At 34.4% G+C, this 14,639-nt stretch overlaps 1 protein-coding gene across 5 annotated transcripts in view; it reads left to right on the top strand.

The window, feature by feature from the left end:
- LOC129239712 (NADPH--cytochrome P450 reductase) overlaps window positions 1-14,639 on the top strand; it is a 44,455-nt gene that overhangs the window by 22,065 nt on the left and 7,751 nt on the right. The gene's annotated exons all lie outside the window — the stretch shown is intronic.

Here is a 14,639-nt window from a genome sequence, read left to right as displayed (position 1 = left end):
CCATAAAAAAATGCAAGACTCGGACTCAAATGACAATGTCCGCTATGGCGGCAGCCATAAAAGATAAGCAGCCAAAATAATAAAATTTGGGTTAGCGAGAGTCAGAGCGATACATTTCGGTTTTTGACTTAAAACGTTCTTTTGTTCAAAAATTCTTAAGTGAAATTGTTGACGGATATCGTTTCGAACTGTAACAAGTGGAAGATTTCTACTCACGAACTGACAGCTGTTCGATACTATAAATGTTTTTTGGTGTTGAAAAAAGTGGTCCAAAACTTATTTATATTAAAACTTATTCCACACTGGATAATGAAGCCAAATAAATGGAACCAGAGGTAGGCAAGCATAATTTAAGTCATGTTATCAAACAAATAAATAATCTCTTGCCAACAAAGAGTAAAGTCGTCTATCGACGAAGGCTCTCATCAGTAATCTAATGAGAGCTTTCATCATTTCTGTCCTATTTTATGGGGACACATACATATGAATGGTGATTAGAGGCATGAAAAAGGGATTTGCCAGCATAGCAATGCTCGGCCGCATTTTGCTAAGATCGTTAAATGCTATCAGACAAAACTGAATTTCAAAGTCCTTGTGTACGAGTATAGCGTTTGCTAATGTAATTATTTTAAGAGTTAGTGTATAAATACATACATATGTATTTGTTCTCATTAAAAATTCAGACCTGAATAATAAAAACTATGTTGTCACTAATTATTAATTCTTTTTTTTTAAACCATACAACCCTCCCACATTAAATGTAGCAAAAGAATGCACTAATTTTTGAAGAAGGTTACAAGTTCAAGCTGTAATTGGCTCTTTAACACGTTGACTGCCGCGCCGGCACCCATTGCCCGCGCATGGCTTTTCAATGGCGCCGCGCCGGGCAATGGGTGCCGGCGCATTGTTTTTGGTGTGGTGGTGATGCACACTTGCGGCGCTGTGTGATAACCAGCAAATTTCGCTCGGCAGTCAACGTGTTAAAAAACAAACTATCAATTTCCCTAACTGTATACTTTTTCATGAATACGTGGCAAACCAGAATTAAATTATTTATATGTATGAAAAAACATCTGCCCCTCTCAGCCTTTCATAAATATTATCAATCAAATAAAAAGTTGTCATATTTAATTTCACACCCATTGCAATGTTATTGTATTTTATCAAGCATATGTACATGTGTATACATACATATGTATATGCGATATTTCTCCGTGGAATCCAGTTTTACAGCGCCGGTAATAGAGCAGAGAAAAACACACTCTCTCGAACGTCTATACATACATACATATTTACATATATACTTTATACCATATGCACTCGTGTGCATATGCGAATGGATGGATGCACACATGCGTAAAATTCCCCACATTGTATTTCATATTATTATTAATGCACCGACTGTAGATAATTTAATCTAAGCACGCAAAATCGCCGTGGACGTCAGCGTCTACTAACACCGATGTATTCAAATAAACAATGACTCTCAATTTATTATGTAATGCATTGGCGTTAGTTGAAATGGCGGTGCATGTCATTACTCTCGCCCCTGAATGTATGTATATGCATACATATGTATATAGGGATGCTCATATATGTTATTATACAGTTATTTAAAAAAAAGACACGAATTTACTTATAATTGTCAATTGTTATAATTGTAAAATAATATAATAGACAAGAACGAACATATTGTAAGTGTTACAGTAATGCGTTTCAAAGATACAATTTGCAATGCTCAAAGTTCAATCAATTGAAACAAACTTGCATATTTCCGACTCACGGCGTAATGTTAAAAAATGTATACATAACTTCTGCTCAAATATGAACGAGACGTTATCAATAAAACGGTCCGCGGATGACATATGGCAAAAATAATTTTTTTGTTTTTTGGTAGGACTGTTATAAGCTTACATGGCAAATTTCAGCGTGATATGTCACATAGTTTGTTTTCTGTGCTACTGTAAACAAGTCAAGCTCGAGTGTGTTCTTCGAATTCTCTTTTATGACTTCAATTGTCTCAAAATGTTTTCCACGCAGCGGCAACTTGAGTTTGGGAAACAGGAAAAAGTCACATGGAGCCATATCAGGCGAATACGGTGCTTGCGGAACGATATTAACATTATTTATGTTCAAATAATCGCGAACAAGACGTGATGTGTGAGCTGGTGCATTATCGTGATGCAAGAACCATGACTTTTTGTCCCACAATTCCTTCCTTTTAAGACGAATGTTCTCGCGCAAACGCTTTAAAACGTCTAAATAATATTCAGCGTTAACCGATCGGCCTTGCGGAAGGAACTCCGAGTGCACCACACCTTCGTAATCGAAAAAAACAGTCAGCATAACCTTAATTTTTGAGCGACTTTGGCGTGGTTTTTTGGGTTGATGTACGGCCCTCTTTGAACGATTTGTACCACTGAAAAACACGTGCACGCGATAGAGCAGAATCCCCATAGGTTGTCTGCAACATTTTTAAGGCGTCTGAAGCCGAAATTTTGTTGGTATAACAAAATTTCAAACAAATTCTTTGTTCAACTTATATTTCCATAGTTAAATTCGAAGAACACACTCGAGCTTGACTTGTTTACAGTAGCACAGTAGCACAAACTATGTGACATATCACGCTGAAATTTGCTATGTAAGCTTATAACAGTCCAAACAAAAAATTTATTTTTGCCATATGTCATCCGCGGACCGTTTTATTGATAACGTCTCGTTCATATTTGAGCAGAAGATATATTTTAATTACGTTTCGAAACATCTGCATATCTGGACTTTTGCACAGTGCACTTAAATAAACACATACATACATATGTATGTGGACTTAGATACTCAAAAGTAAAGTAATCTAGTGTTTAGGTAATTGTTATCATATTCATTTTTATACTTCTTCATACTTTTTGAATTGGACGTTTGGGGTAATAAAATACTTTTTTTTTTCAAAAAGCTTAATAGTGGCAATGAACTTGGCGCTGGTTCTTCTGAACGAAAATTTTCATGACATTCCAGCATCTCGACTTTTAATTGAGGAATTATTCTTGGGTTAATGACACACGTTCTTGTTTTCATAAAACGCCGAAACACACAATTTGTGTACGTTGTACATCTGTGTGTTTTTCCGTGACAACCTTATATACGGCAACTGTCAAGCAACAACGCTATATGACCGGATCCCACGACAGTCGGTCGTACGTTACGTTAACGACCCGGGTTTATATCCGGCCAAAGACTATCACTCCAGCAGCAGTCCCCGTAAATATATGGAGGATATTTATGCTGCTATAAAAACCTGTTCAAAAACTAATAGCACTAATTTCAAAATAGATGGGCTTGTTAAATATGTGTAAGCTCATATGTTTACCAAATCGGAGATTCAACGGATTTTGATGCACAACCTATAAATATACCTTCACTAAAAATGTATTGCATTACTGTGGAAACTAATTAATTGATTCCTGTACTCATTAAATTTGCATTCAGTTTTTTTCTTCTCCAGTAAAGTAGCAAAAATATCAGTTAGGACATTTCTATGTTATAGTAACAGTATATATGTACATGTGCATATGTCATTTTATGAAACACAATGTGAACCACCGACACAAGGTGATTAAATAAATATATAGTGAACTTAAAACCACAACCAACTATTTTTTAACTGTGTGAAAATTCATAATATGATTTGCAAATCTCCTAAATATATTTCTACCAATTTGAAGTTTAGGACAAACATATATACAATAACGACACTTGTGAACACCTCAAGTATATGTAGAAAAATTCGATTGTTTTCGGTAATTGCCAGAAAACAATAAAATCAAACTTTGGACTTTAATTGGAAAGGAAAAAAAAAATACTTTATATACATTTTACATACATTTACGAGAGTCATTTAATAAGTGCGTGGCGTAATGAACATTTTCTATGAAAGTAAAATTCGGTTTTACATTTATTATTTTTCAAAACAGCTTTTCTCGAATGAGATATATTTTCTACACCGGGTAGATAATGTTTATAATCGTTGTTTCAGCACCTTCAACGCCTTCATCGCGTTGTTGTTGGAATATCTTCGGTTAAATATGTACAAATCGCACCCTAAATACAAAAGTGTCACAACTCAAAATTTTCCACACTCGAGCTTGACTTGTTTACAGTAGCACAGAAAACAAACTATGTGACATATCACGCTGAAATTTGCCATGTAAACTTATAACAGTCCTACCAAAAAACAAAAAATTTATTTTTGCCATATGTCATCCGCGGACCGTTTTATTGATAACGTCTCGTTCATATTTGAGCAGAAGCTACATTTTGAGTTGTGACCCTTTTGTATTTAGGGTGCGATATGTATGTATAAGTACTATATACACCCCGCGACATCAACAGTTTGACCAGTTTTACCTAATTTCCTTACCTTTTTCCAATTTTAAAATTTTATATAAAAATTAGAAAAGCTTCACAAACCTGTAATCCCAATTCCACGGCTTTAATAAGAATTTCAAATTTTTGCTACACAGTTTTATAGCCTATTGTTTGCGCATTTTTTCTAGAAAAAATAATTTATATATATTAATTTATTATACATACGAAATTTAGTAAGTAATAAAACTTTCTAGGAATTCCACTTAGAAACCATAAAGTTGTAATGAACATTTTTTTGAATTTTTCTAATCAAAATTTGATTTACAAGAGTTTTGTTATAATATGAGCTTTAGTTTTCTAAAAAAAAGGAATAGCTACCTTTTTAACTTGCCACGTCTCTTTTGCATGGCTGTCGCACGTGCCTAAGCTACTAAATTAGCATAATATTGACCCTTCATTGTAGTGCTCTTACTTGTTCTAAGCCAATTTGTCTTTCAAACCCAACACACACTTTTACAAATTGGCCAAAAACTTTTACCTTTTCTCTTTCAAGATCACAAAAGAATACTTGAGCGAAGAGAAAATTTTCACTTAACTCTTTGATGAAGCCAGTTTGAAAAGTAAATATCCTATTAAATTCCTTGAAGTAAGTCTATGACATGGCTGACAATTCAAGTGGCTTTGACATATCGTACGTCTGACCAAATTGAAAGGAAAAATCCAGGCAGATCTATACAAGATGATATTGTTTCAACAGCTGATTGGTGCTTGATTCGAAAAGCGAGAGTATTTGTAGTTTCTTTCTCTCTTCTTCTGCTTTCAGCTTAAAATTTGACAAAATGGTTGTATTTGTAGAATCGCTATCATCTTGCATAGATTCGCCTTGCCCGAAAGTTGAACAGTTAGGCTGGCAATCGATTAATAATGGCCACATGACTTTGTCAATTTGAATTTGAATTTCTCCTAGTTTTATCCTTTGAATTGACTCTTGTTCGGCTTTGGATCATGCTTCCATATCCACGTTCCATTTACGGCCACTGCACGTTTACAAATTTCATTCAAGTTTTTGGCTAATTTGAAAATATTTTAACATTTGCGCTACTTTTCAACTATCTTTCAGTTGTAGTTTTTACTACAGTTATTTTTAAGCTGAGTTTAAACCTGCAAAATTGAGCGTTTAAACTTAATTTAATTGGAGAGCAGAGTTACTATACACTTGCTCTGTAAAATTGGTTCGTTTTCATCTGTACATTTCATGCGGTACATTTTTTATGTACATATGTAGCTTTATTGTAAATTTAATGTCGGCCAGTACAAAATTTATAAACATTTTGGACGTTTATTTACGCTACAATCTTCACAGATCCACGCCTTTATTGAAATTCGCGAGCCCACTTTTTGATCGTCACGCATGACATGGCATTTCTTCAAAAGAAAACATAATCTTTGTGCCTATTTCTTTTCTTCGTTCGACGAGGTGATGTTGATGGGTTATCAGTTATTTATGAGCAAAATAAACAAATACATTTTAATTATAATATAGTTACTATGAGAGCATGAGTCATCAGTAAGTACCTTAGGCCATGAACTTATCAGACGCTACTCGTATATTTCTATTCACATACATGCAGCCATGTGCCAAAGTTTTCCGCACTCTGTGCTATAGAAACTTTACGAGTGTATTATTCCCATCGTAAGTCTGGCTATTGCCCTAAGTAGGTAGATACTTGGTATCTAATCTTTGTATTAAAAAACAACGCAATTAAAAACATAATTTGAATTGTAACGCAGTCACCAAAATGCTAAAATAAATAATTTTAATTCAGAGCTATTAAATTTTGATTACTACTTTGTACTATACTGACTACTTTATGCAGTATACTTTTACGATTAAACGGGTTTATTGATCATGATGACTAATTAATTTTTTCTTAATTTGATCATTTTGTATTATAGTTTTTAGTTATTTTTGTTTTTTGTTCTACCGGTTATTTGTGCCGAATTCACTACAGTGAACTCGCGATATTATGAGCTAATAATATCAAGTCTGCTCACTTTTGCGAGATTCTTTTAATTTGTGTATGACGAATAAAAAAAATCTGCATATCAAACAAACAGCTTTATTTCTAGATAAATGTCAGTGCATTACTTTAAAAAAATATTATTTTTGGTTATTCATTATTATGTAATGAAGAAAGACAGAATAACAAAAAAAAAAAAAATTACAAGAAGACGTTTGTTAAACAAAAAAAAAAACATTTTTTACGCATAACTATTTTTGTTTAACTAAATTCCAACAGATCGTAATAGTCGATATTTCAAAAAACTCCGTAATCTATTTTTATTATTTCTTTTGGTTATATATATATATATATAATTGGCGCGTATACCCTTTTTGGGTGTTAGGCCGGGTTCCTCCTCCTATTTGTGGTGTGCGTCTTGATGTTGTTCCACAAATGGAGGGACCTACAGTTTCAAGCCGACTCCGAATGGCAGATAGTTTTTATAAGGAGCTTTTCATGGCAGAAATTCACTCGGATGCTTGCCATTACCTGCCGAGCAGCGACCGCTATTAGAAAAAATTTTTGTTCATTTTGGTATTACACCGAGCTTCGAACCTACGTTCTCTCTGAATTCCGAATGGTAGTCACGCACCAAACCATTCGGCTACGGCGGCATCATACAACTTCATTTATTTCTTTTATTGCATTATCGTAATATTCAAAGGAATCTGCCTACCGCTCCTTAATGTTCGAAGCTGTGAATTCAATCTGAAGTGAAATATAAAATTACATCACTCCATTTGGATTACATTATATTACGCAAATCACCGGTTAATATTTGTAAATGGCTGGCTGGGTTTTCTTGGAATCTTTCAAAAACAAAATTGGTTTTATAAGCACTTTTTGCGCTAAGTTCATACTGTTTTAGAGTAGTGAATATGAAAAATTAATAGTATGAAATATATGAACACTTTACAAATGTTAAGACGTCAATATTACCACGAATTCACTGTATCCAGAATACCGGGAAAACAAACACAAATATTTATTTATTTTAGGTTAAATTAAAAAAAAATTAAAAATAATACAAAACAAAGATAATTCACGCGCCTCCTTAAACTCACCCATCTAACACACCTTTCACTCTCGATCCACCACGTCGAAACAGCATATCTTCTAGGCCTAGTGTTGAATGGGATTTACGACGACGACTGCTTATTTCACCGCACTTAAGAGGGCTTGGTAAACTGCTACAACAACAGCAACAACATAATCAAAATAAAAGAAAAAACTATTGTTTTATTTTTACTTTTTCTCACTTTTTTTATTGAATCTAAATAATTATAATTATTTTTTCATTACTTTTAATTGTAACCCATTACTTATCGTTGAAAAATACAGCATTTTTATTTTTAACTGGAAACAAATTATTAATCATAGATCTTTATTTAAAATAACTGGTTTATCATTGTTGATAAGTTGTATTCACGTTAACTGTTTACATTACGCCAATATTGGAATAGAACTATCGATATAAAAACTTATTACAAAAGCTAATGGGTAACAATTTCATCATCATTTCAAAGCACCTTAATTCATACAGTTCCCTTTCAAACACACTTTTCTTACAAATACATAGATGAAAGCTTCCAGCTTTCAATAGGCACATGATTTCTATGACTTTGTGAATGTGCTTAGAATATATAAGCATTCAATCTAGTTTCATTTTAATTATTTTCCTCTATTACAAATATATTAATTTTCAACGAATTGCAACTAAGAACCTAATAGAATTTAGCCAACGCTAAATTTTGTAGCATTGAATGCAGTGCAAAAAACAGGGCCTTAGAAGTGAAATTCTAAATTTGCCTAAATTATATTAATATATATTAAATTAACTACCGATTTGAACTAACTCCACGCTTTCGTGTTTAACCCCAATGGTTCTTTTGATCAACTTGGCGGTATATACGCTACACTCAAAAAATATATGTATGTGAATGGGAGACGAGACAATTCTTCAAATCAGCCAGTCTACATTCGCGCCCAGTAAATGCACTTATACTCGTACGTAAGCAGATAAATTTGTACGCATACAGCAATTAAAACATGCGTATTCCTTCCCATTTATTAATGCATATGCGAAATCTTAAATGTATGTTTGTAGATTTTTTCTTCTCAAAAGTTCATTATAATTTTTATTTTATTTTTTATAATATTGAGCTGCACCAGTGCATATCTACACCTAATAATTAATATTACTCATTTTATGTTATTAATACCAGTTTCAGCAAAATGATAGAAAATGTCTCGGCAGGCAATATCAAAAATGCGAGTGTATTTCTGCCATGAAACGGCTCCTCATAAAAAACCATTAGCGTTGGTTTTGCTTTCGAAATTTTAAGTATTGATTATTTATCCAAGTTTTGATTCTGCAGGAGGAACAGTCCTTAGTTGGATATAAGTCCCGGTCATTCCGGTAACGTAGAACCGACTGTTGTGGGAATGTGGAATGGCTTGGGCTGGGTTTTGTTACCGCGAGACATCCATATGCAAAATTTCCGGGCGTATGAACTCTGAAGGCTACATAAAGTACAGTGGCACAACGAGTGGCCATTAAGATCCCCAAACTTAAATCCGATCGAGTACTTGTGGGGCTACATTTCTCATCAAGTATACGCTGGAAGAAATTAGTATAAGACAGTTATGGAAAAATGGTCTAGAATTCCCCTTTTAGAGTTTTAAAATGTCGTCGTTTTGATGCCAAGCGGGTTTTGTAAAGTGATAAATATATGTACATATCTGGTTGTTGGACACACTGCTTTTTCCGGATGATCTTTTCATTTTATATTATATTTTAATCGAATTTGGCATTTAAGTTTGATTTGGTCTATTTTTGTAATAATATTTCAAAGTTGCATTGCGTTTATATCGTGTGTTTTTGTTTTAGCTGCAAGAGAACTATCGATATCGATAACTATGTATAGTTTGGCAGTTGAGAATGGCAAACTGTGTTGACATTTCTGTTCAGTAAGGTTTGTCAAATGATCATAAACCGTTTAACGCCAGAATAATGGAAGCGGATTTATGGAAATTTACTTTGAAAAAAAATTAACCTCTTCGCGAAGTTCATAGAGCGAAGTGTTCAATAAGATACCGAAATGTTGATATGTCGTCATTCTCAACTTGTTGGCCTTTGTCCTTCGACTACGTGGAAAATTTTACTTAAGGATCTTGGCTTACGTTCCTATAAAATACAGCTCATGCAAGAATTGAAACCAAATGACCATCGTTTCCGCCGCATTTTTGCTGATTGCGCTCATTTAGATTTATTATACAGATTTATCGGGAAAAGTGTCACAAATTGTACTAATCGAATGGACCATGTAACTCGTATCCCCGGCGAGCATATGCCGGATATCATTTCAAAAAATAAATGCCATGAAGTTATCAACCAGATTATAATAAAAAAATCATTTCATCAATATTTCTGTTTTGTATTACAATACTATTTTGTAGCACCGAAGGTCCTAGTAGCCAGTGTGCTAATTAAGATCGCGTTATATTGTACCTATCTATTTCCTACAAATAATAAAAAATAAGTTCTCAAGCTCTTAAAAAACACCCTTTATGAAGAACTTTCTGTTTGATTCTTAATAGATATTACTATAGAATATAAAAAAATTTATATTTAGAGTTTTTATTCAAAAGTGTTTAAGGAAAAACAAGGTGCTTTTAATTGAATATTCCGAAGTGTAGAGGTTATAATTGTTTGGTGAATATAAACTATTGAGTAAATGAATGTACTCAACACATATGTATGTATGTCTATACATACATACATGTATATGCACACATTTTTATTTGTGTATACAGTAACGAGCAAAACCGGTTAAATAGGATAGCAAACGCGTTGTATCATAATTAAATGCCAACTGAAGAGTATTCCTTTGTTTATACATACATATATACCTACATTATCTACACCGGCTTATCAAATATCGATATTTGTACCAATAAGAAATGTTACCTGAAAAAGCACCGTCATGGTAAATAAATACAATACTTTCGACAAAAAGTAAGTTAGTTGAAGTTATTTTTTGTTTATTTTTTTAACACAATGAATACGAAAAAGGTTCCTTTAGTATTTAAAAAAGATGTTGTGTTTTACTAAATATAGGTTTTCGTCAAAATAAAGGGCTTAAAAGTGCAAAACTACAACCAAACTATAGCTTTAATTAAGAAAAGAAGAAATATCGGAGCGAGCAGGAAGCGTTGGAACCCGCTCTATGTCTTCAACTCTCTAGTGCAGAGTGCAATTCCAAGGTATTTACTTTTCAAGTGAGTTATTTAATTAGTACCACTTGAATAGGTAACCTCAAGTATATGAAACTTTACATCAACAAAATAATACCAATTTCAAATAATTACTTGTGTTCGATAACAAAATTAGTCATCAATCCAAATCAACAGCGTGAGCAAATATTCTCTTCCAAAGAGAAGGAAAAGCACGAAAGTTAACGGACAGAAAATTCCATTCCCATGGCAGTCGGTTCTACGTTACCGCCTTTTTCTCGTTACTCCGGTTTTTGCCGAACAAGGGCTGCTTCCCCAGTAAATTAGCCCTGTCTAGTGCACCGTACCTAACTAACCCTAAAAGCACGGAAAATTTGCGATCACTTTTAAAAACTGGTAGAAGAAGACATATCAGCTGAGTTTCTTTAAAAAATTTTTGTGTTATCCAAAAAATTATCGAACTTAATTATTATTATGAACAAACGCGAAGTTATTACCAGTCCCACACAGAAAATGTGAAGAATTGGACTTCAACTATGGTGGAAACGAATTTGAGCGAGTAATTTCGGCAACACACTCACACACTCGTCCAATAAGTCCTTATTCAGACTGCAACGGCGAAACTGTGTTGATATTTTTGTATATCACCAACATAATTTCAGCATTCTCGTAAACAAAACTGATTACATCAGCTGATTCCTTCAAAATTGCTGAGAACCAATTAACGGTCCAATATTGGCCAGACCTTCTGAATATTTTTCACCATGAGAAATCTAGATTAGCTTACCTGTTCTTTAAGCTATAAGAGATATTGTAATTCCGACTTTCGAAAATAATACCATAAAAGGCCCAAAACGAGTACTAAAAGAGATACTATTTTTAATAATAAAAAAAAAACGATATTGAATAAAAGCTGTAAGACACGAGAGAAAATAGCCGCGAACATGAGGATTGGTTTGTGGATGACTGGAATAATGAATAACGAGAGCTACTTGAGTATTTTTGTTAACAAGTTTGACAAATTTTGTGGATGAGTACTCATATCCTATTGATGAAATTGCTTTACAACACATCACATAAAAAAAGTAAATAATTGGCGTGTGCACTTATCTTAGGTGTTTGGCCGAGCTCCTCCTCCTATTTGTGGCGTGCGTCTTCATGTTATTCCTACAGTTTTAAGCCGACTCCGAACGGCAGATATTTTTATGAGGAGCTTTTTTTATGGCAGAAATACACTGCTATGGGGCTACGACCATTAGAAAAATAGCAAAAACTATAAAGAAATGACTAGAAGAACACCGATACCAAAAACTGAATCCAACAGATTTGGAGTACGAAAATTAACATGGACCACATTTACATGAACGTAAGGAAGGGATATTAGCAGAGTGCGCAAAACTATTCATTCAACCATTGGTCGAAAGTATGTCAAAGCGTCTAGAAAGTTCAATTAAAACCAAACGTGTGGGGCAAGAGTTAAAAATTCCTTAAAATCATTTTTTTTTTTCAAAAACATGCGAATGTGATTTAATGAATTGTGTCGACTTTTTTATTTAAAGTTTGTTTGTGAGGAATTAATTATGTTTTTGTTTTTATAAAATGTCAACTAGAAGAGTTTTGATTGATCCATCCCATGTATCGTATTGGATGTGTTTGTATTGAATTTTAATTTTCGGCTATAAATACAAAAAGAAGAAAACCTATTTAATGTAAATTATATACCCAGTTTTTATCGCAACTGTATGTTTTGAAGGAAAATTAAATTGCGCCGATTAAATATATTCAATGTCAATACAACTATTGACTGACAGAAGTTTCCTTAATTAAAATCTATTGAAATAAGTAGTGCACTATTTGCTAAACTTTTCATAGGCGAGAAGTTGTCTATACCGTTATTTGACTTTTAATCGCACATCGATATATGTACATACATACACATGTAAATGCATGAGAAGCTGAGTTGGCATCGAACAGTTCATTAGTTGCAATCTTTTGTTTTTTTTCTTCCGTTCAACGGATTTTTCGACTGCGGTTTTACAGCATTAATTAATAGGACTATGAATAAGTTCCTTGCGGTTTTACAACAGATGGCGTAACTTGATTATTATTCCATCGATCCACATTTCCAAACATTCATTGGAGAGCTACTGTCGTAAGGCACAAACGTCAGTATAAGTTTTTTATTTGAAGCGTAAACAACAATATTTTTACCACACTTGAAAATGTCGAATTTCGTGCCAAATAATGTGTTTTTGCGGGGAATTCTTCTTCATTATTTTAATATGAAGAAAAAAGCAGCCGAAAGTCATCGTATCTTGGTGGAAGTTTATGGTGAGCATGCTCTAGCTGAGCGAACGTGCCAGAAGTGGTTTGCACGCTTTAAAAGTGGTGATTTTGGCTTGGAAGACGAAGAACGCGAGGGTGCGCCGCCAAAGTTCATGGATACCGAATTGGAGGAATTGCTCGATCAAGATCCGGCTCAAACGCAAGAAGAGGTTGCAAAAACTTTGGGAGTTGATCAATCAACCATTTCCAAACGTTTAAAAGCCATGGGAATGATCCGAAAGGTAGGCCATTGGGTGCCGTATGAATTGAAGCCAAGAGACGTTGAACGCCGTTTTATGGCATGCGAACAACTGCTTCAACGGCACAAAAGAAAGGGTTTTTTGCATCGAATTGTGACTGGCGATGAAAAGTGGGTCCATTACGACAATCCAAAACGTCGGGCAACGTATGGATACCCTGGCCATGCTTCAACATCGACGTCGGCGCAGAATATTCATGGCCTGAAGGTTATGCTGTGTATCTGGTGGGACCAGCTGGGTGTTGTGTATTATGAGCTACTGAAACCGAATGAAACGATTACGGGGGATGTCTACCGACGACAATTGATGCGTTTGAGCCGAGCACTGCGAGAAAAACGGCCGCAATACGCCGATAGACACGACAAAGTTATTTTGCAACATGACAATGCTCGGCCACATGTTGCACAAGTGGTCAAAACATACTTAGAAACGCTCAAATGGGATGTCCTACCCCACCCGCCGTATAGTCCAGACCTTGCGCCATCCGATTACTATCTCTTCCGATCGATGCAACATGGCCTGGCTGACCAGCACTTCCGTAATTACGATGAAGTCAAAAAATGGATCGATTCGTGGATTGCGGCAAAACCGACCGAATTTTTCACAAAGGGAATCCGTGAATTGCCAGAAAGATGGGAAAAAGTAGTAGCAAGCGATGGACAATACTTTGAATATTAAATTTGTAACCATTTTACGTCAATAAAGTTTCAAATTTCGAAAAAAAAACCGCACGAACTTATCCATAGTCCTATTAAAATGAGTCGCACACTGCCTAGATCACGTTTCCCCATTTTTGCTCACTTTTTTATGCATGCGTATACTTGTGTCCAAGGGTGTTATAATTTTGTTCACATAACGGTTGTATATAATAGCATTAAATAATCGAGATAGATATAGACATTTATATATTAAAATGCTCAGAATGATGAGAGATGTCTATTTGGTCATGCCTGTCTGTTCCTCCGTCCGTTCGTGGGCATTATAACCCGAGCAAAAAGTATTATATTTTATATTACACATATTACTCTTCAGCCAAGGTAGGCTGGTAGGTAGGCTAATTTTTAAAAAAGCATAAAACGTGATGCGTGTGACTGTTATAAAGATGGAAAATTACTAAAATTGAGTTCAAATGGATGTACCCAAAAAAAAAACGTTGCAAATAAAATTTTGAAAAATCTGCTGTGTCAACCAATTTTAGGTAAGTGGATGCATCTCTATAAAGACTTAAAGAAACTTGCCCAAATTTGGTACACGTGTTGTTCCCCACCTCATCTATATCCGACATTTTAATTTCGGAGCTCCTCCTCCTATTTGTGGCGTGCGTCTTGCTGTTATTCCACAGATCGAGGGACCTACAGTTTCAAGCCGACTCTGAACGGCAGATATTTTTATG

Source organism: Anastrepha obliqua, chromosome 2 (genome assembly GCF_027943255.1).
Source record: "Anastrepha obliqua isolate idAnaObli1 chromosome 2, idAnaObli1_1.0, whole genome shotgun sequence".
Classification (NCBI taxonomy): domain Eukaryota; kingdom Metazoa; phylum Arthropoda; class Insecta; order Diptera; family Tephritidae; genus Anastrepha; species Anastrepha obliqua.
The sequence above is the reverse complement of the archived record's forward strand: the minus strand, read 5'-3'. Positions and strand labels throughout refer to the sequence as shown.